We start from the raw sequence: 25001 nt of genomic DNA, 5'->3' as shown, positions 1-25001 counted from the left end.
ATGCAGTTCAATTTATTTGTGCAATGTCCCACAAGAGCCTGGAGCTTGCCAGCTGCTTAGCCACTGGGTGCCCAGCACCTAGCACGCTGTAGGTGCTTAATAAAGATGTATGGAATGGAAGATAGCGACACAGGTGTTTTCTTGTTTAGGGGCGGCTTCCTACGATTCTCTCAAGTTGTCCAAAAGTCTTCACGGGTCTGGCTTCCCACTGCAACACAATGGCAGCGGCCGTCGCACGCAGTAGGCACCCCCACCCCCCTAATGTGCTGAACAGCTTCCCACACGCCCGAAAAAGGGGTGCAGTTCCCCTGCCCGCCGCGAGGGGGCGCTGGCGCCTTGCGCAGATCCTTCTTGCTCTGGGGCTGGCGCCAGCCGCCGGGATGATTCAAAGGGCGAGTCTTTACCCAGCGCCTCCAGAGTTCCCGGGCTGCCTTAGGCTCTCGGGAGGGCAGGCCCGCCGCGAGCCGGTACCCGTTGCGGGGGATCCCGGCCGGGATCTGGGGGTCTTCCCGGGAACGCGGGCCGGGATCACGAGCACGTTCCAAGCTGCGCGCGGCGGGGTCGCACAGGCAGGCGCGGAGCGCTTCCGGGAGGAGTGTTCTCGCTGCACTCGCGACCTCTGACCCTAGCCTAGGGGCCTGCAGGCGCTCGCGGGTCTGGCTGGCCGCGCTCCGCCCCAGGCCCCTCCGCGCAGGCGCTGCCAGCCGCAGTTCCCATGGCGACGGGGGCGCTTCCCCGCGCGAGGCCCCGCCCCCAGCAGGCTAGGCTGCGCGGGGCCGCGGCGGCGCGGGCAGGTGCCGCGGACTGCGGGCAGGTGGCGGCGCGGCGCGGGCAGGCGGCGGCGGCTGCAGGGTAGGTTGTGCGGCGGCCGCCGGCGGTGGGGGCGGGCTGTCTGCCCTCAGTCCCCCGCCCGCGGAGGGGCTGGGGAGGCGGCGGTGGGCGATGGCCGCCAAGTTTCTGCTTGGCTGAGGCCCCGGGAGAAAAGTTGGCAAAGTTGGCCCGGGAAGAGGTGGGGACCCGGTGGATCTCCCCTGGCTCCGGGTCTGCGTGGAGGGAGGATCCCGATTTGGGAGCCGGGGGATCCGTCTCCCGAGACTTGGGAGTGGATCCCGCGGGAAGATCCCGCACAGGGCAGCCAATGGATCCCGCACCACCAGGCTGAAGACTTGGGAGTCGATCCCAGGAGTGGATCGGGCACCGGCGGCCTGGGGTCCCTGCCATTCGATCTCCAGCCTGAGGATGGCGGGGGTCAGTGATTGGAGACTGGGAGCTAGTTGATCCCTCTCCCTCTCCCTCTCCACTCTTGTCCGAGCCGTGGCAGTGGATCCTGAGAGGAAATCTTGTAGCCGGGAGCTGGGGGATCGCCGGAGATCCGGGGCACCCAGTCTGGAGCGGCTAGGATCTGGACGTCCGTGCGGGTTGGAGGCCCGGAGGTGGGCACTGGGGAACGGGGGTGTCCGCGAGGCCGAGCCCGGGGTGAGAGGATTCTGCGGGCAGCGGGGGCGTTGGAGAGAGCCGCGCGCAGGGCCCCTCGGGCGCCGGGGCTCCGGACGCGCCCTCCCCGCGGGGCCTGCGCTCCCCTCCGCGCGCCTTCCCGGGGCTGAGGCGCCCTGATGGGATTAAGGCTCAGCCCCCCTGCTCCTAGGCTGGCTCGGAAGGCCCTCATCTTGCTGGTGGCGCCGCCCGGAGCCACAGGCGGGGCTCTTGGGAAGGGAAGTAGCCCGTTGACCCCCACCCGAGCCCGACCTCTCCACACCCTTCTGGCACACACTCGCTTCGGAGCCGGGGCGCCGCGCCCTGAAACCAGCTCGCGTCCTGTAGCGGGGTGCGTGACCTCCGCGCGCCGCCTAGGTGGCCTGGGCTTCCTGCCGGCCGGCGCTGAACTTTCTCTACCCAGGAGCAGCCATTACCTTTTGGAAGGGAAAGGGCTGTACCTGTTGCACAAAGGAAGAGCGTTTTCTTTGCAGCTTCTTTGTGACCTTGGGAAAAACACTTAACCTCTCTGAGCCCCGTCTCCCCTTGGAGCAAAATGGGGTAGGATTGGGAGGGGGATCAAAGTCTTCTGAGTGGCCGGCGGGATTAATAGGTGTGATCGGTATGAAACAGGGACTCTGTAATTAATAAGTGGGCTCTTATTCTGTGGCCATTTCTTTCCCGTGCCCCATCCCCTGTACTTCCCATACAGTATCCCAGGGGAAGCTCCAGAAAGGCAGCTTGCTGTCTTTTTAAACTGCAGGATTAGAGAGATGGTTAACTTGGTCTTTGCTCCAAAGGGCTTTATTGCCCCTCTGATCCCCCTCGCAGAGAGAGAAGCTCTGGAGTTTGGCTAATCGGTAACCAGGGCATTTGGACGAGGCTTCTCCCTTAGCTCAGCTCTCCCCTTTCCCAATCCATGGAGGCTCCTGGACAAACACGCATTCACCTCTAGACACTGGCTTCTCATCCCTGGGACGGTTCCCAAGGGAGTTGTGTAGACACCAGTGCCCTCTTGGTGGTTCTAAGGGGAATCCTTTTTAAAGGATTTGCGTGCTTGACGAGGGCGCAGTTACCCAAGAGAAGTGCCAGGTTCCTGTGCTGGACACACGAGGCCGCTGATTCAGTCAACCAGTGTGTGTATTTGAGTACCTACTATGTGGCAGACACAGGGCAAGTTAGGATCTGCCCTCCTGGCATTACATTCTAGCTGTGGCCCTGAGGCAGCCGTGCTGATTCTTGATGTTGGGGTTGCAACCACACCCCAGATTCTGAAGGTGGAGGACCCCCACCTTGGAGGTACTGGGGGCTTTTACTCAAGGCTGACCTTGGCAGGAAAATGGAACAGGCCACTGTCTGATCCTGAACATATATTCCCTCGCACCATCTCCAGAATACATCTCTTGACCAATTCAGAAAAAGAACCCCAGAGGAGTATTTTAAATATACTTCATTCACTCATTCGTGCGTGCATGCATACATGCAATAAATATTTCAAGACATTGTGTCAAAGAGGAGGCTGGCAGTCATAACCTTGAGGGGTAAAGCCTGGTGAAAAGAGGCAATTGTCTGGAGGGGAGAGCTCTGATAATAAGCAGAGGGGGTGATGCCTGCCTTCTGGCATGCAGCGGAATGGGGGTCAGGGGGGTTAGTTTCTTGGAGAACTTGCCAGCAGGACGAGGATGGTGTTATGGGCCAGAAAAAGGGAACAGAACGGACTGAAAACACAGGAGGGAGCATGGGGTGTTGGCAGGAGATGCTGGCCGAGGCCAGGTTCACTATTCCCAGGGGTTTGGACTTTATTCCAGGGCTGCGGGGTGCTGTGGATGTTTCTCTGTAGGAGGGGCATGGAGTCAGATGTGTGTTTTGGGAAGCTTGCTCTGCTTTTCTGAGGAGGCTGAGAGACCAGTGAGAGTGCCCGAAAAATCCAGATGAGAGGTGGACGTTGTCTGAACTTGCATAGAGACATTGGTCAGGATTCTATTTAGGGAGCCACTCGGTTGCAGACCCCTTCCTGGAGGCGTAGCAGCTGGGTAGGCTTTCTGAGTGCCCCTTGTCTGCCTGCCCAGGGATGGACATAAACATCCAGGTCCTTGGGACTTCACACTTGAACTCACCACCTTCCTGTGTGAGGGAACGGGGCTCGTTGTTCCCATTTCATAGATGCGGGAATCAATAATGTGGCAAGGTCTCTGCCAGTCACTGTGGCAGAGTAGGGATTTGAACTTGCTTCCAAATTGCAACTTGTGGATGTTTGGAGTCTGTGAGGTTGAGTACAGAGGCCTCAGGGTGGTGAGGTTGAGTCAGGGTGCAGCAGGGGTAAACCCAGGGAGGCTTCCAGGAGGAGGCAGGGATAGAAAGGAGGGAGAGGGGAGGATTACTGGGGGCAAACCCTGGTCGGGCCTTTCCCGGCTGTGGTCTGGGACATCGTTCTTGTTTCGAGACCCAACTTCCTCATCTGTAAAATGGGCTCATGATAAGCTACTCCCCTCACTCCGAAGGGTTGTTCTGTGAGTTCAACGAGGCAGTACTTGGAAGTGCCAGGCACAGTGTCTGCACCGGTCCGTGCTCACTAAGTCATGGGTATGATTATTATCTTTATAGCTTGTCATCGGGATGTGTTTCAGGCAGGCAGCGCCTCTCCCAACCTGGTGGGGGGGGGGGGGGGGAGGTGGGGGGCTGGGCAGCCACAGGTGACACTTGAGCTGAGTCTTGAAGGATGAGTAGGAGGCAAAGAGAGGACATTCCAAGCAGGAGGAGCAGCAGGCAAAGGCATAGCTTAAGCGGAGAATCGCATGCTAATTGCTATGCCCAGAACACAGAGTGTGCTGAATGAATGAATGAAAGACCATCGGCAACAAAAAATTCTCTTTACACCCCCGGCCACTCCCTAAGTATTCAAGCAGGAAGGCTTTGCCAGCTTTGGGATATAAAAGAGGGCAGGAAGATCACTGTCTAGGAGTTCAATATTCCTTGCCCCACTCACCTATCCGTATAGAAGTGTGACCCCAGACAAGCCACTTCCCTCTTAAAACCTCAGTTTATTCCTCTGTGAAATGGGATGATTGGAGAGAATGTAAGTAAACCACAGAACACATCAGAATACTTGCTGTTCACTGAACCCTTCCTGTGTGCCAGGCTCTGGGCTAAACTCTTTGTTCTTTTTTTATTTTTCACAACAAACCTGGGCGATGCCTGTTTTAGGGACCCTTGATTTTGCAGTTTTTGAAAGTGAGCCTTGGGGGAGTCCTATCCGCTCCCGCTACTCAAACTCTTTTATTTATTTATTTACCAAAAATATTTTAATGTTTGTTTACTTTTGGGAGAGAGAGTGAGAGTGCGCGCGTGCAGGCTCATGCAAGTGGGGGAGGGGCAGAGAGAGGGAGACAGAATCCAAAGCAGGATCCAGGCTCTCAGCTGTCAGCACAGAGGCTGACGTGGGGCTGGAACTCACGAACCGCAAGATCACGACCTGAGCCGCAGTCAGATGCTTAACCGACTGAGTCACCCAGGTGCCCCTCGAACTCTTATCATTTAAAAGGATGCTGATACACTGTTTCAGTTGAGGGACACACACACACACACACACACACACACACACACACACACGCACGCACATTTTTTTCCTTTGTGTGATGAATATTTTATCGAGCATTGTATGTGGCAGTTCAAAAGAGCTTCTGCCCTCAGGAATCCACTCCTCAGGAATCTGGTCGATCACATGGGGGGAAAAGTGCCAGAGAGGCAAAGGGAGACAGGTATGCAGATGATTATGGATTGACTTCTACAGGGTAGTTATCACTGCTCCCTTTGTTAATTGCTCAGTTAATGGACCTTTGAAATGTACTGTAGCCTTGTCTCTATTATAAATATGTCCTCAAAGCGTGATCTTGGGATATTTGCGTCACTGAGTCAGAAGTGATACACACACATACATTTGCTGCATATATACATTTTTTTGTATTGTGAAAATGACATGTAACACACCAGAAACTTCAAAGATGGCCAAATGCTACTGTTTTAAGTGGCAAGCCAGTCCCCCCTGCCAGCCTTTATCACCCTCTGCCGATTAGCGTGAGTTACTTTTATGTTCACTCTGGAGCCCCATGGAAGGAATTGACTCTGAGTTCTGCCACGTATCGGCTGGGTGACCCTGGGCAGGTGACTTAACCTCTCTGAGCCCCAGTGCCCTCGGTAGTAACCAGGGGTAAATTGTGGGTGGTGAGGGTTGCTGAGCTGAGTAAATGAGAAGGGCCTGGCACATGGTCAGTGCTCCATATGTGTTGATTGCTACTCTTCCTTTTCTTGTTACTTGTTGTGGTAGAGGGGTGTTGCCCCCTCCCCCTAGACTTTGTGCTCCAAGAAGGCAGGAACCCTGTCTTCGCTTGTTTCTTCAGCCCACAGTTGTGGAATAAACAAATGAATCAATATGTGTAGACATATTCTTTTAACAATAGCAATTATAAAACAAAGAATTTCATCCATAAATCAAAAATAGATTTGGATATGTTCCCATTTCAGAATGTTTGGACTTACCCTACTCTTAAAAAGCTGAACAACACCCCCAAAGCCTGAAGGTGCTCTTAGTTGTTGAACAGATCCTCTGTGGACGGGCATTGAGTTGTTTGGGTTCTTGCTGTGGCACACAGTGGTGTAATCAACATCCCTGTTCCTGTGTCTTTGCACACTTCTTGCATTCCATTGCATTGCAGTCTTGCAGGACAGATTCCAGGATGTGGAGCTGATGGAATAAAGGGTGTTTGGGATGTTGATCTCGCCTGCCCCATTTCCCTCCCGAGCTGTTGATCTTTTCACATTCCTCCTAAGGCTGTGGGAGAGAGAACCTATTGGCATATATCGGAGGGAGGGAACAGTGGATGACTCTGATTGGTGGCCATGGGAATAACATCTGGCGTGACAGTAGGGAAGGTGATAGTCCCTGCAGGCAGCATACTTTGCAGCCCTTGGGTTTTCATCCAACCTGCGGGGGACCGTGTCCTGGAAGATATGTGCCTATTATACACAAAAGTCCACCTGCTTCTCTCTAGAAACATGTGATTTTGCATTGGTCAGGTTTTCGTATGGTAATACTGTGTAACAAGCATCTCTCCTATTGCAGTGGCCTTTAACGGCACACTGTGTGTTCCATGTTCCTGGGTCAACGGATGGCTGAACTGAACTTGACTGGGCTTGGGCGGCCAGGCCGGACATCAGGCTTTGAGTTGGGTGCGTGTCTGCCCTATGTGTCTTCATCTTGATGCCCAGGCTGATGGTGGCAGCCACTTTTTGGTGGTGGACTCAGGAGCTCAGTGGACCCCAGCGGGCCCTCCGAAAGCCTCTACTAGGAACCTGGCGTGTCCCTTCCGTCCTTCTTCTGTTGGTCAAAGCAAGTCACATGGCCAAGCCCAACGTCGGGCGGAGAGACGTATACTCCCCCAGTGGAGGCTGAGAGGGAGTGAGTATATATTTTCTGAGCAGTAGTAACCTGTCACAGTCAGGTTTCTGACGGGGCAGGATGGAGTCTGGGTGGAGGGTCTGTCCAGAAGCGGGGCGGTGAGAACCGTGGCACATGATTTGTGTGGGATGCATCAGAGCCTAAGGAGACCTGATTAGACTTAATAACCCAGGACAGGAAGTTCACCTCTCTGAGCCTCAGTTTGCTCATCTGGAAAGTGGGAATGATATGCCCTCTCCGGCAGAGCTGCTGTGAGGCTCACACGTGGTATTGGATAAGGAGATGTTTCGTGTCTGTGACATGAGGTGCGAACGTGGGGCATGACTGTCCCAAAGGTGAGTTTTGCTCTGGATTTGGTTTACCATTCCTCAAGCTGTGGTACTTACCAGTGAGGCCCGTGGAGTGGGTGAGCACACTGAGGCCAGGGGGAGCCTCGGAGGGGTCAGGTTCACATTCACATCCCAGCTCTGCCCCCTGTGGGCCATGTGACCTTCGGCCAGTCTCATTACCTCTCCGAGCCTCAGTTTTCCAGTCTGTAAAGTGGATGTGGGGTCCGTGCTTGTGACCGTTGGGATGAAGTAGAGGAGAAGCACCTGGTGCCTGTGAGCGTGGAGCTGAGGTGGTCCTGCCAGGGGTGGAATGAGGAATTCTGCAGAATTGGCTCTTCCCAATACCCCTTGGGACTATCGCAGGGAATCTGCATTCAGACTGCCTGGGTTCAAATCCCAGCGCCACCACTCTCCAGCTGAGCGAGCGGCTTTGGGCCAGGCAGTTGGCCCCTTTAGGTCTTAGTTTCCTCATGTGTGAAATGGGCATGGCACGAGCTCCTGCCTCATTAAAGGGGCTGATACACAGCACGCGCCATGAATGTACAGGCATCAGCTGTTACCGTCAGTATTATCTCGTATTATCATTAGTCTGCAAAGGCCCAGGGAGGTTGCTTCTGGTCCTGGGGACCCCCAGGGCCTTGGGGGAAGGGAGTGAGGAGAGAGATACTTTTAGGGCCTCTGCTTCTGAGCAGGTGCCCTGGCCCTTCTGCTGCAGCCAGAGGAGGGCTGTCTGTGAATGGGTCCCTGTTCACATGACTTTCTTTCCCCAGGGCAGGCATTACTTGCTGGGGAGGGGCAAGGTGCCTTGCCAACCATGCTGTGCTCCCAAACCTGGGGCAGCCGCAGTCCGGCCAGGAAAGAGGCCTGGAAACTCTTCGTTTAAGAGATATCCACACTGCTGGCGGTGAAGGCACTCGGCAGGCTTCAGGAGCCCATGGCTATGAGTATTCGTGGAGGCCACCCAAGCTAGGCGCAGGGTGACAGGTTACTCTCTCACTCTTTCAGTCATTCACACGATAAACATTGGTCCTATGTGGATCGTGTGCAGGGTCCTGGCTGTGGGGAAACTGGGAGTCTGCTGGATGTCAGGGGTTGGGTTTCTGCAGAAAACTGGGTGGGGGAGGTAGAGATTCTGGGGTGCCCCACACATGGGATTCTTGTGTGGCCCCAGGCAGGTCACTTCACCTCTCTGAGCGTTTCCTCATCCATGAGGTGAGTCTCAGACAGACCAGGATGTCACCAGAGGTGGGAAAGGACAGCTTTTGACCTGTGTGAGCCAGGTGGCTTCTGCCCGGGCCTCTGTGCCTTCAGAAATTTGGGGTTGATGACTGAGGCTGCCTTTCCTCTACTTGCTGAGACTTGGCCTTTGGGCACACTGATGCTAGTTGTAGTAAAATAAAACCAGTAAGTAGAGAGCATTCATCCCCCCCCTAGGCACCGTGCTCATCAGTGTTTCATTTCATTCTCATGCCCCCATTTTACAGGAGAGACACCTGAGGCTCAGAGAGGGAGTCGCGTGCCCAAGGGTCACTACTGGGAAGGGAGGATGCAGCTCTTGTGTCCTGACCCCCGCCCGCTGCTGCCCACCTGGCGATAAAGCAGGACAGAGCGGGACAGTTTGAGAATTCTGTCGCCTCTCCATCATGTCATTGCTGCGTGACTTTGGGCAAATGACTTGGCCCGTCTGAGCCTCATCTGCAGGAAGAAGATGCTAAGATTTTCCGTGTGGGGGTCCTTGTGGGATTGGGTAAGATGACTGTATACTCAGCCTCCTGCATATAGTAGGCACTTGAAACACAGGAGCCCTTCCCCGTACAAGATCAGCTTGGGGTTTTTAAAACAAATGTGTGTGAGTTGCGAAGCCCAGGAATTGCTTTATAAATCACAATGTAAGTCTCTCTTGCTTGGAGTAGCAGCAGAAATAGCGATGGTAGCAATAATGGTAACAACAGCTTGGATGGACTCCTTGTATTCCAGGACACGTGGGACACGTGGGTTTGTACATTACTTTATCTGATCCTTTCCTGTATCCTCTCTTCAGCCTATGGAGAAAGGTGCTGGTGTTGGTCCCATTTTACAGATGAGGAAGCTGAGAGGTGAAGCGCCTTGCCCACAGCTACCAGCTAGTGGCAGGCAGGGAGCACTGGAGCCCCTTTGTGCATGAATGTCATTGGCGTGTCCCTCCCCCCCCACCCCCCACCACCACTGGGGACCCAGCTGTATTTTCAAAGGCTCGAGGTCAGGCTGCAGCACCCAGCCGACTCTGTTTATATTTATTTTCTTTGTGTGTTGCGGCCTCAGTGACAAAAGGCCTTTCTGAAACTGGCCTGTTTACCTGTGGGGTGGTACGGCACTCGCTGCTGGGGGAAGGAAACCCGGGGGGTGCGGGGCCTCCCAGCAGAAGGGGACGCCAGCGGGCATGTTGGGTACACCGAGGTCACCGTGTGAACTCGCACCTGCTGACCTGCCCGGACGTGAAGCCTGGGCCTTGGTGGGCACTGTGCCCGCTGAGCCCTGCCCTGTGCCCAGGGCCGGGCCGGGGCGTGACTGGTCGGGGAACTCCCAGGGCCCTTTGGCCTGGAAAGCTGCCCAGGATCATTTTAGGCCCCAGCCCTGGAAACTCTTGTCTTTGTTTCTGGAACTGATTGCCTGCATGCTGGGGACTGTGCTTGGCACGTGAGGGGATCCTAGGTCATGGGAGAGAACACAGAGTGTAGGAGCATGGGTTCTGGGCTGGAAATTGGGACTCGGCGTTCCGGGACCAGCTTCTCTGCTGTGTGTCCTCGAGGAGGCCCCTGTCCCTCTCTGGGCCTCTTTCACCAGGAGAGGGGGACCTGGATGGGTAGCTCCCAGAGCCCCTTACTCACTCAGCGTAAGGTAAAAGTGGCAGAGTCTGGATTTGACTTCAGGCCTGCCTCCTGCAAACCCAGACTCCCCCTAATAACACTCAAGACAGCCAGTTGCCTTCTCCCCACCTCCGGCTGACCCCGTGGGAAATCACCTCTCTCCCCTTGGAATGTCCAGCGCCATTCTTTCCTTCTCCTGGGATGGTCGATCATTTCCAGCTTTGCCCTTTGCTAAGTGCCCACTGTGCACCCGGACCCGTGCTGGGCCCTGGGTCTCAGGGCTGCCTGGGACGCGGCCCCTGCCCTCTCCAGGGAGAGAGAAGAGGAGGCAGAGGGTGGTGTGATGGTGAGTGCAGGCAGGGGCCCAAGGGGTGCTGGTCTCCTGGCCCCCCCCTTCTGTCAGCTTTGAAGCCAGACTGTTTCCCGTGACGCACCCAGGAGTTGGATGCGAGAGGAAGTTTTGGGACCAGCAGACGCCAACTTCTTCTTGGAGAGGCGACAGGTGCCCGGTCGCGGTCGGCACTAACTCCGGAAAAGCAGTGATGGTGCCTCCTGGCATCGCCTTCGTCCAGTTGCCTTCGTCACAGCCCCTCTGCTTTTCCTTCTTTCGGTTCATTCAAAAGGGGGTTTTGTTGGAAGTGGGGGGCAGCTTTGGAAAAGCTTCGGAGGCATTTTTGGAGTGCCCAGAAGGCCGGCTGAGCCAGCAGAACAAGTGTGAGCCCTCTGCCCCAGCTTCCGTTGGGGTCAGCCGGGCTCCCAGGGGGCTCTCCGGGTGTCCCCCAGTTCCTGTTCCGAGGCCTGAGTCATCCCCAAAGGTGGCTCTCCCGTGGACCTTAGCAGCCCCCTGAAGACACTGCCCAGGTTTGTCACCAGCCAGAGGAGTGGCTTCCCTTCTCTGCCTCAGTGTCTACACCTGTGAAACGGGGATGCCGACACCTTCCTCCCAGCTTGGCCGGGAGCTCTGAACGAGGTCACTCGTGTGAACGTGGGGTGAACATGGGGTGGAAGGCGAGTCGGTGTCCATCCTGTCGGGTGAATGGTGATGTTAGGTAAAGCCCCCACTGTGTGCATGTGTCTCTCTGGAGTGCTTCTGGTTTATGGCTGGTGGGTCCTTCTGCCTTATAGGGCTCTCACCTCCACACCTGGCCTGTGGTGGCTTGAGATTACTGCTTGTCAAGTGGCTCTGGTTTCATTTTCCAGATGAATAATTTTTATTCTCTTTTTGTCCTCATTACAATACATTTACACTGTATACGTTTACATTATAATACGTTTTTCCATTATTGAACGTGTATTTATTGTTAATGTTTATTTATTTATTTTTGAAGAGGGGGTGGGGAGGGACTGAGAGAGGGAAACAGAATCCCAAGCAGACTCCGGGCTGTCGGCGCAGAGTCCGATGCGGGGCTTGTACTCATGAACCGTGAGATCATCACCTTAGCTGAAATCAAGAGTTGGACGCGTAACCGACTGAGCCACCCAGGCGCCCCTCACTGTTGAACATTTAAAATACAGATAAACCAAAAGGAAGGTAGAACTCATGATCCGACTTCTAAGGTAGCCGGTGGTAATAGTTTGAGGAGTGATTTAAAAAAAAAAATTTTTTTTTATGTTTTATTTTATACTTGAGAGACAGAGAGAGAGAGAGAGAGAGAGAGAGAGAGCATGAGCAGGGGAGGGGCATAGAGAGGGAGACACAGAATCCCAAGCAGGCTCCAGGCTCTGAGCCGTCAGCACAGAGCCTGATGTGGGGCTCAAACCCACGAGCAGTGAGATCATGACCTGAGCCGAAGTCGGACGCTCAACCGACTGAGCCACCCAGGGGCCCCTGAGGAATGATTTTTAGATTTGTCAGACACACGATGCATATGTACATGTGATTGAAAGATGTCAGCACCGTAATCTGGGGGTTCAGAACGTTGGCTTTATCCTCAGGTGGATTGGTTCAAATCCGGGCTCTGCGATGTCCTAGCTGTGGGGCCTTAGGCAGGTCACATCCCCTCCCTGAGCCTCAGTTTCTCCTCTGTAAAGTGCGGCTGTGTGAGGATTCAGTGAGTTAATGTATGTGAGGGGATTAGAGGTGCCTGGCAGAGAGCAAATGCATAATTTTTACTAGCTATCATTTTATACGTATGCGTATTTTTTTCTTGTGAGTGGTGAGCGCCTTTCCGGGAAGGTCGCAGTCTACAGTTGGTGGATTCGGACATCAGGCTGAGGGACCCCCAGGCCACCTCCTCCGGGGAGTGCCCAGCGGTGCTCAATTTCATTTCAGACATGGGGGCTGCTCAGAACGGGGGTTGGGCCGGGTATTTGGGCCCACACAAAGCGCCCTGGATGCTTTTCCAAGCCAGTCCTGATCTTTATCTTTATCTTTATCTTTATCTTTATCTTTATCTTTATCATCTTTATCTTTATCTTTATCTTTATCTTTATCTTTATCGCTCAGGGATGTTCCCTGTCCCCACCAGGGCCTGGGCGTTGTCCAAGTTAAAGCGGGCAGATGGTCCCAGTGGGCTGGAAGAGGCCCCTGTAAGATGAGCTCAGCAGGAACCCTTCCTCCTCCTCCTCCTCCTCCTCTTCCTCCTCCTCCTCCTCCTCCTCCTCCTCCTCCTCCTCCTCCTCCTCCTCTTCTGGCTGCAGCTGTGGCTTCAGGATGGGCTCAGCCACACCTGGAACAAGAGGCAGGGTCAGGTGGATACCTCTAAGAAGGTCTGAAAACTAAGGAGTCACCTGGACACCAGTGGGACCCGGAGAGCCAGAGAGCGGGTTAATGGTATTCAGAGGTGAGTTTAGGGTTGGTGATACCCATGGAGGGAAGTGATGTCGCCCCTTACTTGCTCTGTGACCAAGGGGAAGTTAGACAACTTGATCTGCCCTCAGTTGCCTGGTCTGTAAAACGGGGCTAATAGGTCTCACCTTATAAAGTTGTTGGGACACAGTGTGTAAAGGCCCCTGGCACAACCAGGCACACAGTTCGTGCTTCCTCCTCCGAATCGTCTTCATTTAGTTATGTTTATAACAAAAATGCTGACTGAGCACATCTGGTGCTAAGATCTTGCTGCGGTCATCACACTGAATCCTTGTAATTAATTGTAGTCACGGGGCCCATGGGTGGCCCAGTCGGTTGAGCCTCCGACTTGGGCTCAGGTCAGGATCTCACGGTTCGTGGGTTCGAGCCCCGCGTCGGGCTCTGTGCTGACAGCTCAGAGCCTGGAGCCTGCTTCGGATCCTGTGTCTCCCTCTCTCTGTGCCCCTTCCCTGCTTGTGCTCTGTCTCTCTCTCAAAAATAAATAAACATTAAAAGTTTCTTCAAAGAAATAAGACATAATAAATTGTAGTCGCTATTGCCAATAATACTACTGTCTTGCTGGCTGATTCCGCGTTGCTTGGGACTACGTTTAACCAGAGCTCCACACCTTTATCTGTGTGAGAAAACATTCAACACCCAGTAAGTGGTCAATAAAAGTGGTGTCATAGTGGTGACTATTATTTTTGCTGGTGCTCTCGGGAGCTGTTTGTATGAGAGGCAGACAACTCACCCCAACCCAGCGTTTGTAATTTGAAGCACCTGCCTGGGTGGGTCTTCTTCTGGGGCTGATCCTAAAACCACCGCTTGATGTCATTGTTGCCTCCCCCCTAGTAGTGGTCCCCCCAGGCCCTGTTCCCTCACCTCCACTGCTCTGAATGGCCCTTGAATCTTGGGAGTGCCCTTCGGATTCTCCAGATTGAATATTGTACCCATAAAATGCACATCCCAAATCTCTCCCAAATTTGGAAGAGTGTCATCTGGCTGTTGTTGTAGGATGTGGTACTGAATTTGCACCCAGAAACTGTGTTTTGGAGGGGTGTACCATGGAGGAAGGAGGCTGGCTTGTAGACGGTGTTGGGAGGTCACCTGGCCTTGTGCGCTCCTGGCTTGGGCCATGGCCTGGGTGTCTGCTTGAGCAGGCTGTCATCTTCACGTGCCACTGTTTCCAGAGAGGTTTCTTTGACAAGCTTCTAGGGGGAGAACGATCCTGGGGAATTTCGGCTTCTGGGGTGTCTAGTGTGAGGGGTAGAGGAAGGGTAGGCGGCTGAACCAGGCCGGGATCCCAGCTGGTCCCTGGGTTTCCCTTCTACTGAAAGCCAAGGTGATGCTAGAGAGAGATGCTAAGCTCTAAGTGTAACTCTGTGGGTGGAACTTATTACAAAAACGATATAGAATTTATTGTAGAGAGTGGTTCTTATTACCAAAAACAATACAGATTTGTGGTAGAACACAAGCAAAACATACGTGCGCAAAACACTCTACACAAATCAGTCAAAATGTTAACCACCTAGACAGAGACTCCAGTGCTTATAACTAAAAGGGTAAGATTAATGTTTATTGAGCACTTGGTACGTGCTTTACGTGCTCTATCTCATTTCACCCATTCAGAAAACCATATTCATGAGGGATTTGGACTCAGGACGCTGTACTCGTGAACACATGGTCAGAACCACGCAAAGGATCTTGCCATCCATTGATTCTTCCACCTGCCCTCCATCTACTTTTCCACCCCTTCTTCTATCCATCTTTATAGGTACCCATCCATGTTATTCTGTCCACCCACCCATGTACCCACCCACCCATTAACTTACCCATCCAATCTGCTATCAGTGCATACATAGAGCATCCACATATCCACCCTTTCCATCCATATATCCACCCATCCATGTATCTACCCATCCATCCTTTCTTCCACCCATCCATCCAATCATCCATCTATCCATCCATCCACCCACCCACCCATTAATTTATCCACCCATCCATCAGTGCATATGTTGTGTATTCATTTATCCACCCATGTACGCATTCACCCTTTCTTCTGCCCATCCATCCATCCATCCATCCATCCATCCATCCATCCATCCCATGCAATTATCGAGTACCCGTTTGTTTTAGACACCTCTTTACCGAAGACACAACAGGATTCCGTGCCTTTATGGGCCAGACATTCTAGTGGGGAGAAGGAGGTACACGGGCTCATTAAAAGGCAGTTTTAGTTAGTGGTTAAGAGCAATAGTGAAAATAGAAGGTGATGAGAAAAACCAGTATCTGGTTTAGATAGGAATAAGGGAATGGTTCTTTGAGGAGATTAACTCTGAGCTGAGACCTAAAGGTGACAAAGGGGCTATCTGAAGAGCCTAGAGGGAAGTGTTCTGGGCAGAGGGACTGACAGGTGCAAAGGCCCCGAGGCAGGAGCAAGCTGGAAGTGCTGGAAGAACCAAAGGAGCAGAGGAAGCAAGCGGGGAGGTTCAGTGCAGGGCGATGTGGGGTTTGTGGTAAGTGTGGAAGCCCATCATGGTGGGATGTGGGTTTGGGTTTTAAAGAGATTCTTCTGGCTGCAGAGCAGTGAACTGACTTGGGGTGGAGGCAGAGTGGAAGCCTGGAGGACAGTGAGGAGGCTGCAGTCTTGCTGGTGGGAGAGGATGGTGGCAGGGGAGTAGAGGGCAGCCCTCCCCGCCCCGCCCCTGTCCACTCTTGCCCCTCTCAGCACATAACCCAACTTGCAGTCTGAGGATTCTGTATGCATTTCTCTAGTGTCCGTCTCCTCTCTGGGCCTATGGCCCTCTGGAGGGCAGGAACGTTGTCTCGTTCACCGTCGTGTCCCCAGGACGGTCCCTGGCATACAGGAGGTGCGCTCAATAAATATTTGTCCAGTGAGTGACCGGCGTGTCTCAAAGAAAATCTGGGTGAAAATAACAATGAGTGGAGTGAATGATCGTGATGCCCAGATAATAATGGCAGCGAGCCTGTGTTGAATGCGCCGTGCTAGGCTCCCGCCTGCCCCCTCGCTGGGCTGTACTGTGGGGAATTTTGGCAGCTCCGGGAGGCCCTGTCACCTGGCGGGCCCTCAGCAAATCCCTGACTGCTTCGCTTTCGGGAAAAGACTTAACCAGCCTGGGTGGGGCAGGCTTGGGCGAGGCCTCTCGGCTGGGTAGGAAGTAGGACTTGTGTGCCTTGAAGACGGAGGTTCAGACTGTGAGCTCTGCTTTTCCCAGCCTGTGACCTTGGGCAGGCCCCACACCCTCTGTGAGCCTCAGTGGTGGTGACAGGTAACCATGCTGCCGTGTGTGGATCCCCTAGGAGACGCCAGACACTGTGGTAACTCACTTCGTTCCCATGGTGGCTCCAGGAAGTAGTAATTCTAGTTGCTCCCATTTTCCAGATGAGAACACTGAGGTCCAGAGAAGCAGTCATTAATTAGCCACTATGGCCACTTGGGAGGTGGCATTTGAACCCACATACAGCTGGTGCTTTGAAGCTCTAACGTTACCAATTTGGTGCTTCCCAAGTTCCAGTCACTCTTGTATCATCTCGAAAATTGTTCCTATTTGTGTACCAGCTGGACTGTCTCTCAGTCAACCCTCTTCTTGAACTTGACTCACCTTTTAAAATACCACTTTTATGGAGACATAATTCACATATGATACAGTTCATCCATTTGGAGTATACAGTTCAAATTACAATTAAAAATAGAAATACCTGGGGTGCCTGGGTGGCGCAGTCGGTTAAGCGTCCGACTTCAGCCAGGTCACGATCTCGCGGTCCGGGAGTTCGAGCCCCGCGTTGGGCTCTGGGCTGATGGCTCAGAGCCTGGAGCCTGTTTCCGATTCTGTGTCTCCCTCTCTCTCTCTGCCCCTCCCCCGTTCATGCTCTGTCTCTCTCTGTCTCAAAAATAAATAAACGTTAAAAAAAAATTAAAAAAAAAATAGAAATACCTCACAAACTTCCAGTTATAGAATACATAAATCATGGAGGTGAAAAGTACAGCCTAGGGAACATAGTCAATAATATTGTAATAATGTCATTTTGTGACAGGTGGTGACTATACTATGTTGATGAGCACTGAGTGATGTATAGAAGTGTCGAATCATTATGTTGTACACCTGAAAGTAATAATACTGTGTGTTAATTATAAAAAAAAAAAAAAAAGAAAGAAATACCGTTTGACCCAGCAATTCCACTTCTGGGTATTTATCTGAGGAAAACAAAACCCTAACTCAAAAAGATATCTGCACCCCATGTTCATTGCAGCATTGTTTGCAATAGGTAAGGTATGAAAGCCACTTACTCCGCCGTAAAAGAGAAAGCCATTTGTGACATATTTGGATCTTGACGGCATTATGCTAAGTGAAATAAGTCAGAGAAAGACAAGTACCATAGGATTTCACTTCCATGTGGAATCTGAAAAAATCTTCCACTTCTGAACAAACAAAAAAACACCCAAACTAAGTGCATAGATACAGAAAACAGATTGGTAGTGGCTAGAGGCAGAGGCTTGTGGGGGGGTGGAGGGGTGGGGGGGGGCAGTTAGTCACTAAGAGGGGTGCTTGGGTGGCTCAGTCGGTTAAGCATCTGACTCTTGATCTCAGCTCAGGTCATGATCTCCTGGTTCATGGGTTTGAGCCCCATGTTGGGCTCTGTGCTGATGGTGCAGAGCCTGCTTGGGATTCTCTCTCTCTCTTCTTCTTCTTCTTCTCTCTCTGCCCCTGCCCCGCTCACATGCTTTGTCTCTCTCAAATAAACCTTTAAAAAGTTGCTAAGAGAATAGATCCTAAAATTTCTCATCACAAGAAAAAAATTTTTTGTAGCTATGTATGGTGATGGATGTTAACTAGAGTTCTCATGGTGATCATTTTGCAGTATATTGAATCATTATGTTGAACACCTGATTATGTTGAACACGCAATTATGATGTTATATGCCAGTTAGACTTCAGTAAAATAATCAAAGTAAATGCAAAGAAAAATTTTTTTTACAAAGTGTACAATTCAGTGGTTTTTAGTGTATCACAGAGTTCTGCAGCCTTCACTGTGATCAATTTCAGAACAGTGTTACAACCATAAAAAGAAATTCTGTACCTATTTTTTAAGGTTTTTATTTTATTTTATTCATTTAAAAAATTTTTTTTAATGTTTGTTTATTTTTGAGAGAGACACAGAGCATGAGCAGGGGAGAGGCAAAGAGAGAGGGAGACACGGAATCCGAAGCAGGCTCCAGCTCTGAGCTGTCAGTACAGAGCCTGACGCGGGGCTTGAACCCACAAACCGTGAGATCATGACCTGAGCTGAAGTTGGACGCCTGAACGACTGAGCCACCCAGGTGCCCCTTCAGATTTTATTTTTAAGTAATCTCCACGTCGAACGTGGGGCTTGAACCCACAACCCCAAGACCAAGAGTCACATAGTCCCCTGACTGAGCCACCCCAGGTACCCCAAAATTCTGTACCTATTAGCCATCATTCCCTGCTTCCCTCCAATTACCCCAGCCCTGGGTAACCACTAATCTACTTTCTGTTTCTGAGGATTCACCTGTTTTGGATATTTCACGTAAATGGGGTCATACAATGTGTCATCTTCGCGAGTAGCTTCTTTCACACAGCGTAAGGTTTTCAGGATTCACCCTTGTCATAATGTGTACTAGGACTTCATTCCCTTTTTATGGCTGAATAATATTCCCTTGTATGGACGTACCACATTTTGACTTAAAAAATTTTTTTTAATGTTTATTTATTTTTGAGAGACAGAGACAGGCCACGAACAGGGGAGGGGCAGAGAGAGAGGGAGACACAGAACATGAAGCAGGCTCCAAGCTGTCAGCACAGAGTCCGACACGAGGCTTGAGCCCACAAACTGTGAGATCGTGACCTGAGCCGAAGTCAGATGCTTAACCCACTGAGCCACCCAGGTGCCCCTGACTCTTTTTTTCTTTTAAACTTAAATAAACATTGGAAAGATGTTTGATGGGCTAGTTATAGTTGATGTAATACACGTGGAAATAGATCATAAAAGAAAGCATATTTAGTAGCGTATCATGTCCCCGCTCTGGTGTACCTGGGACCTTGCCTTCTAAACTGAGGTGAGCTGTGTGCTTGTGTCATTGTTGTACTTGGGAGTGGGTACAGCGGGAAGTGGCACTTGTCCCACGAATGAGGAAGGCACATTCCGTTGGGCTCAGTTGTGCCAGCATTGACTGCTCTCGGGCTGCACACCGTCCCCGTCCACATATTGGGTCGAAACACCAGAGGACTGGTTTTGCAGGTCAAACGGCGTTGCAGTATCACAGTTTCATATGGTACGGCCTCCGGATGACCCCACCTGGTGGGCGATGTCGATCCCATTCTCCAGATGAGAAAACTGAGGCTCAGAGAGGGAGGTGAGCCAAGAAACACAGCTGGGATGGAAAGAACTGGGACCCACAGTCCCTGCTCATTTCACTTGGCCTCCCTGGCCTCCCTTGGCACTCGGCAGCGACATTGCTGACTCACTGGCAGAGGAGGTGCACTTCGGTTTATTTCCTCAGCAGTTGGGGATGGGTTCCCCTGCACCATCCACGCTCCCCTCGCTGCCGCGTGGCACCGGCGTGCCCAGCAGCCTGTACTGGTGAGGCAGCTGGCCGGGGACTGGACAGGTTTACCAATCTGTGGTCCTGGGGTCCTCCGGCAGCCGGGTCCTCTCTCTCCCCGCCCTGAGCCAGGGGCTTGGCCCTGCCGCAGCCGGGAATGCTGAGCCGGTGCGTCCCCCAGGGGAGGGTTGGTCCCCATTTGGCAACGCCCCATTTGTGGGGCAAGACGACAGAATCCCCAGGGGCGGGCATTGGATCCGGGCCCTAACAAGGCTGTCTGGATTTTCGTGCCTTTCCTTTGGAAGTTTTCCTTTCTAGGGGAAGGAACAAAAGGCTTGAGGTAGGTGAGTGTTTCGCTCAAGGTCACATGGCCAGCTAGGAGCCCAGCCGAACAGAGACAAGACCTCAGGATTCCAGCTTCTTAATTCATACTTCTTGCCATGTGACACCCTCCCTGCGTCCCCTCGCTATCCCCCCTCCCCCCCACCGTTGTTGGAGAGACCTGTCCATGCTGCCCCCCTCTAGCAGGTGTGAGCTGGCTTGGGGGGGGCGGTTTGCTAAAGCTCCCGAGGTGTCTGGGCGGAGGCCGAACGTCCACCTGCTGCCCGCAAGCCTCGGGCATCCCATGGGTGATGCGGAGAGCCCATCAGGCAGGTTGAAACATGAAGATACTCTCAACACCCGGCACCGCTGTGGGTAGGGGAATGGCTTTGGGCCCCTTCCCCATCTGTTCCCCTCATGCCAGGATCCACCCCAGCCTGGTCCGTGGCCATCTGCCTCTGGGTGGGCCTGAGCTTTCTGGGCTGTGCAGGGAAAATGCCACTCACCGCCTTCCTGCCTGCCTTGCTCTGGGTGGACAAAGCCTTGGGGGACCCTGCCAGTCAGAGGTGGGGTGACAGAAATGGGATGAGACCCACTGGAGTCACAGCCCAGTGAGGATGACCACCGCTCCACAGAGAGACCCGAGTTCCGGTCTCGCCTCTGGACAAGTCACATGTGATAGCGATGCCTCCTTCAAAGGGCCGTTGAGGGATCGAGCACATAGTATGGGAGCTCGATAAATGGCTGTGCCACTGGGGAAGAGGATAGAGCGGAGCAGGTGGGGTCTTGTAGCAGACAAGTCTGGGTTCAAGGTCTTGTCTTCACCGCTTGCTGCTTGTGTGACTCCGGGGAAGTTGAATCCTCAGCCTCAGTTTCCGTGTTCGTACAATGGGAACGATTGTAGACTCGCCTTGTGCCAGGCCGTTGTGAGGGCGAACGGACACACTGCCTGTGGAGTTGTTCTTACGCTGGCGCTGGGCATTCTTTGACAGCTGGTGTAAGGACTGTTATTAATGTAATGACAATAATAATGCTTCCACAGTATCAGCATCAAACATATCTGTGTGCATTTATTGGACGATCATGCAACATTGGGGGTGTGTTTCAGCGGGGCTCCTCCTGCGGGGATTTGGGATGAGACGTTTGGCCTAAGGCCAGGGACTCTGCGTCGAGGCCAGTGGCCCGAGTGAGGCTGGTTGGTGGATGGTGGGGGGGGGGGGGGCGGGGGGGTTCCACCCCAACTCAATCCCAGAGAATGGTTCCCAGGTCTGGCCTGGAGCCTGTGGGGCAGGAACAGAAAGGCCTGAATGTTTCAGAGATACTCTAACCCTGTGGCTCCCTGGGGGCATCCGTCGTCCCTCACCCCACCTCTGGGGTTCCAGTGGGGCCCAGGGGTCTGGTGCGCTGATTGTTGGGACCAAGGGCTTGGCTTCTCATCCTTAGATTCCCAGGAGGCTGGGGCTGGAGGAGCAGGGGTCGCTGAAGCCCAGAGAGGGCAGAGAGTTGGCCTGCGTCGCCCAGCAAACCAAGGGCAGAGGGCTCTGGGCGGGGACGTCTTACTTCGCACCACATTAACCTCTGTCCTCACCGAGTTTGATTTCTGCACTTGCCCGCATGCGGCACGTAGTCTGTTCCTTACTCATAAGCGGCACCTGATACTAAACAAACTACAAGGCCAAAGATTGATCCCCCTGGACCCACATGGTCACGGGGGTCTTCTCCAAGACCTCAGAGCTCCAGCAGGGTACTGAGGGGAATGGTAACACTACCAACCACTGCCGTAACGTGGCTGTTAACACATGGAGCACACGCTGTGAACTGGGCCCTCTGCTGAGCACTTTACACCGATTCACTTCATCATCCCGACGGCCCCGTGAGGCATGTATGATTTTCATACCCATTTTACAGATGAGGCCACTGAGGCACAGACAAGCACGTTAACCCACCTAAGGCCCCCTAGCCAGCATGTGGTTGATCTGGGATGTGAACCCAGGTAGCTGCGTGCCAAGACCGGGTCCTGGCACCAGGTTTTTTAAAAGAATGTATTTATTTTTAAATTGTGGTGAAAAACATAGTGACAGAAATCTGCCATCTCCATTTTTTTGTGGCATTGAATACATTCACGTGGTCTGGCCACCATCCCACCCTGTGTCTCCAGAACTCTTCATCTTCCAAAATGGAAACTGTACCCTTTAAACCCTAACTCCCCATCCCCCCATCCCCCGCCCCTGGCTACCACCATTCTGCCTATGGTCTCCAGCGATCTGAGTACTTATTCTAGGTGCGTCTGAATCATACAGTATTTGGATTTTGTGGTGGACTTCTTTCACTTGGCATCTTGTCCTCAATGTTCACCCATGTTGCAGCAGGTGTCAGACTCTGCCTGCTTTTTAAGGCCGAATGATATCCCCCCGTGGGCATTGACCACATCTCGTTCATCCATTCGTGCGTCGATAGACCCCAGAGTTGCTCCCACGCTTGAGCGACTAGACGATGCTACGGTGACCATGGATATACACGTATCTCTCTGGGGCCCTGCTAGCAATTCCTTTGGGTGATACTCACATGTGGGATTGCTGGATCCTGGGACGATTCTATTTTTAATTCTTGGGGGAACCGACATACCGTCCTCCACACAGCTGTGCCGTTTTGTGTTCCCACCAGGGGCATGCAAAGAGTGCCAGGGTCTCCACAGCGACACCAGATCTTGTTTTTTTCTGCTTTGTTGTTGTTGTTGTTGGTTTTTGTTTTCGTTTTTGTTTCTGGAAATATTTTGCACATACCCCCCCCCCCAACCTGATTGTGAACTTTCATGGGACATACCCAGGGCCCCATAAAGGGCTGACCTGGGTTAGACGCTAAGGAAATAATATGCCCTGACCCAGGGCATGCTCCGGCATGTGTCATTTTAGGAAGAAATGCATCAGGCCTGGGTCTTAATTCTTCCAGGATTCTCTCCAGGCACGATGGACCCAGCTCCTGGCTCACTGGGGAAGAAGTAGCCACTGAGTACCCAGGACTTGGCTGTTTGGAAGAAACCTTCCAGGGAGCTTTAAATAATATAGGTGCTGGCTCTCTGGTCTAGAGGCTCCACACTCTGGGTCTGGGTGGGGCCTGAGCATCTGTATTAAAATAGAAATCCATCCCCCCAGGTGATTCTTATATGCACCTGGCCCAAGAGGCCCGGCCATGTAACATATTCCTTGACCGCCTAGAGCTCAGGGATTTATCACAGATGTGTGTGTGTCTACATCTGTGCTTGAGCGAGCGAGTGAATGAATGTATGAGTCAGTGAGTGAATGAATGAGTGAGTGCCGAGGCCCTCAAGCTCTGTCATTCACACACCATCCTGATTTTTGCTGTGTGCCTCCCGTGTTACTATTCGCCTGATGTTTTAATAGCATAAAATATTAATACTTTGTGTCGTTATTGTATATCGGAAAACGCAGCATCTCTGGACATCAGTAGAAGTTTACTTTGAGAATACAAAGGCGGGGTGCCTGGGAGGCTCAGTTGGTTGAGGTCCGACTCTGGATTTCAGCTCAGGTTGATTCCAAGGTTGTGGGATCGAACCTCGCGTCGGGTTTCGCGATGAGTGTGGAGCCTGCTTGGGATTCTCTCTCTCTCTCTCTCTCTCTCTCTCTCTCTCTCTCTCTCTCTCTCTCTCTCTCTCTCTCCCCCTCCCTCCCTCCACCCCTGTTCCCCGTTCATGCTGGCTTTCTCTCTCTAAAATAAAAAATAAATTAAAAAATTAAAAAAAAAAGAATACAGACAAAGGAAAGCAGACAGTGTCTTCAGGTTCCAACTACATAAATGCTGCCATCCCTTATGGATTTTGAGCTGGAAGCCTTGCTCTCTGTTAAAAAGGGCAATGAGCAAGTGTTGCAGAAGGTGTTAAGTACAGTGTAGACCCAGTAGAGACTTTCTCCTGGCTGGACCGATTTTTCTCCTGTGAGTCAGTGCTATTTAACGTCCAGCCCTGGGACTGCATGCCTGCCGTGCTTTGTAAATGCAGAGTCAGGCAGTGAGGGTGTGAGGTAGGGAGCCTGGTGGGTGACAGGGAGTGTGGGTCCTGGCGGGCAAGGCCTCTTTCTTGCATGGTCATCACTGGAACTTCCCTGTAGCCCAAGTCTGGGGCATCCCTCATCCCACAGTGGCCCCAGAAACTCAGAGGACCAAAGCATTTATCTACAGGTTCATTGAGCTGAGACAGGTCCCTGCCAAAGAGGTCAAGCTCTTGGTCAGGTGCAGAGCCCAGAGGGTATAGGCCTGGCCCCTGGGGGAGTCAGGGGAGGAGAGGGAGCCTCTTCTGCAGGGCCCAAGCCCTTGTGGGATGGGGATCAGCATCCTGGCTCCTTGGATCTCCAGTGGGGAGGCCAGCAGTCTGCCTGCCGGTCCCTGCCTCTCCTTGGAGCATGACCTTGAGTGAGTCCCTTGACTTCTGAGCCTCCCTTGGTGCATCTGTCAAATGAATTCATTTGGAAAATACCACTGGATGGCTGCTGTGGGCCAGTTTCTGAGCTGTTTGCTGCAGGGAACCTGGCAGCCAAGATTCTCTGGAGTTTATGAGCTGAAAGAGGGGTCAGAACCTTGCAAGGCAGGGCGGGGGTCGGGGAGAGGAGCAGGATACTTGGAAGAAAGTCTGGGGCATATAGTTTCTCTGAGGGGTCGGCTCAGGCTTTTCTGAGTATACAAATAATCGCAATCTGGGTGACTTAAAACAGCAGAAATTTATTCTGTCCTGCTCTGGAGGCTGGCAGTCCAAAATCAAGGTTTCCAAGGGGCTGCACTCCCCCAAAGGTTCTAGGGGAGGACCCTTCCTTCTCGCAGCTTCTGGTGACATCTGGCAATCCTTGGTGTTTCTTGACTTGTATCTGTATATCTGCATCTTCTTTTCTTTCTTTAGTTTATTTGTTTTTGAGAGAGAGAGAGAATCTCAAGCAGGCTCCACACTGCCAGTGCAAGCCCGAGGTGGGGCTTGAACCCACGAACTATGAGATCATGACCTGAGCTGAAATCAAGAGTCAGTCGCTCGACCAGCTGAGCCACCCAGGTGCCCCTGCATCTTATTTTCTTTAAAAGATACCAGGGGTGCCTGGGTGGCTCAGTCAGTTAAGTGTCCGACTTCGGCTCAGGTCATGATCTCATGGTCCGTGAGTTCGAACCCCGCGTCGGGCTCTGTGCTGACAGCTCAGAGCCTGGAGCCT

At 52.7% G+C, this 25001-nt stretch overlaps 1 protein-coding gene across 2 annotated transcripts in view; it reads left to right on the top strand.

The window, feature by feature from the left end:
* The first annotated feature begins 701 nt into the window (after positions 1-701).
* Positions 702-25001, top strand: part of KIAA1671 (KIAA1671 ortholog) — a 202616-nt gene continuing 178316 nt past the window's right edge. The window contains exon 1 of one of the 2 annotated variants that reach the window (XM_086682205.1): positions 702-852. The gene's annotated coding sequence lies outside the window, so the exon portion shown is untranslated. The other variant, XM_086682206.1, reaches the window with a different exon arrangement.

Source organism: Puma concolor, chromosome D3 (genome assembly GCF_028749965.1).
Source record: "Puma concolor isolate L17-30 chromosome D3, mPumCon1.1.hap2, whole genome shotgun sequence".
Lineage (NCBI taxonomy): Eukaryota > Metazoa > Chordata > Mammalia > Carnivora > Felidae > Puma > Puma concolor.
Note: the sequence above shows the minus strand (reverse complement) of the source record. Positions and strands in the feature narration are given on the sequence as shown.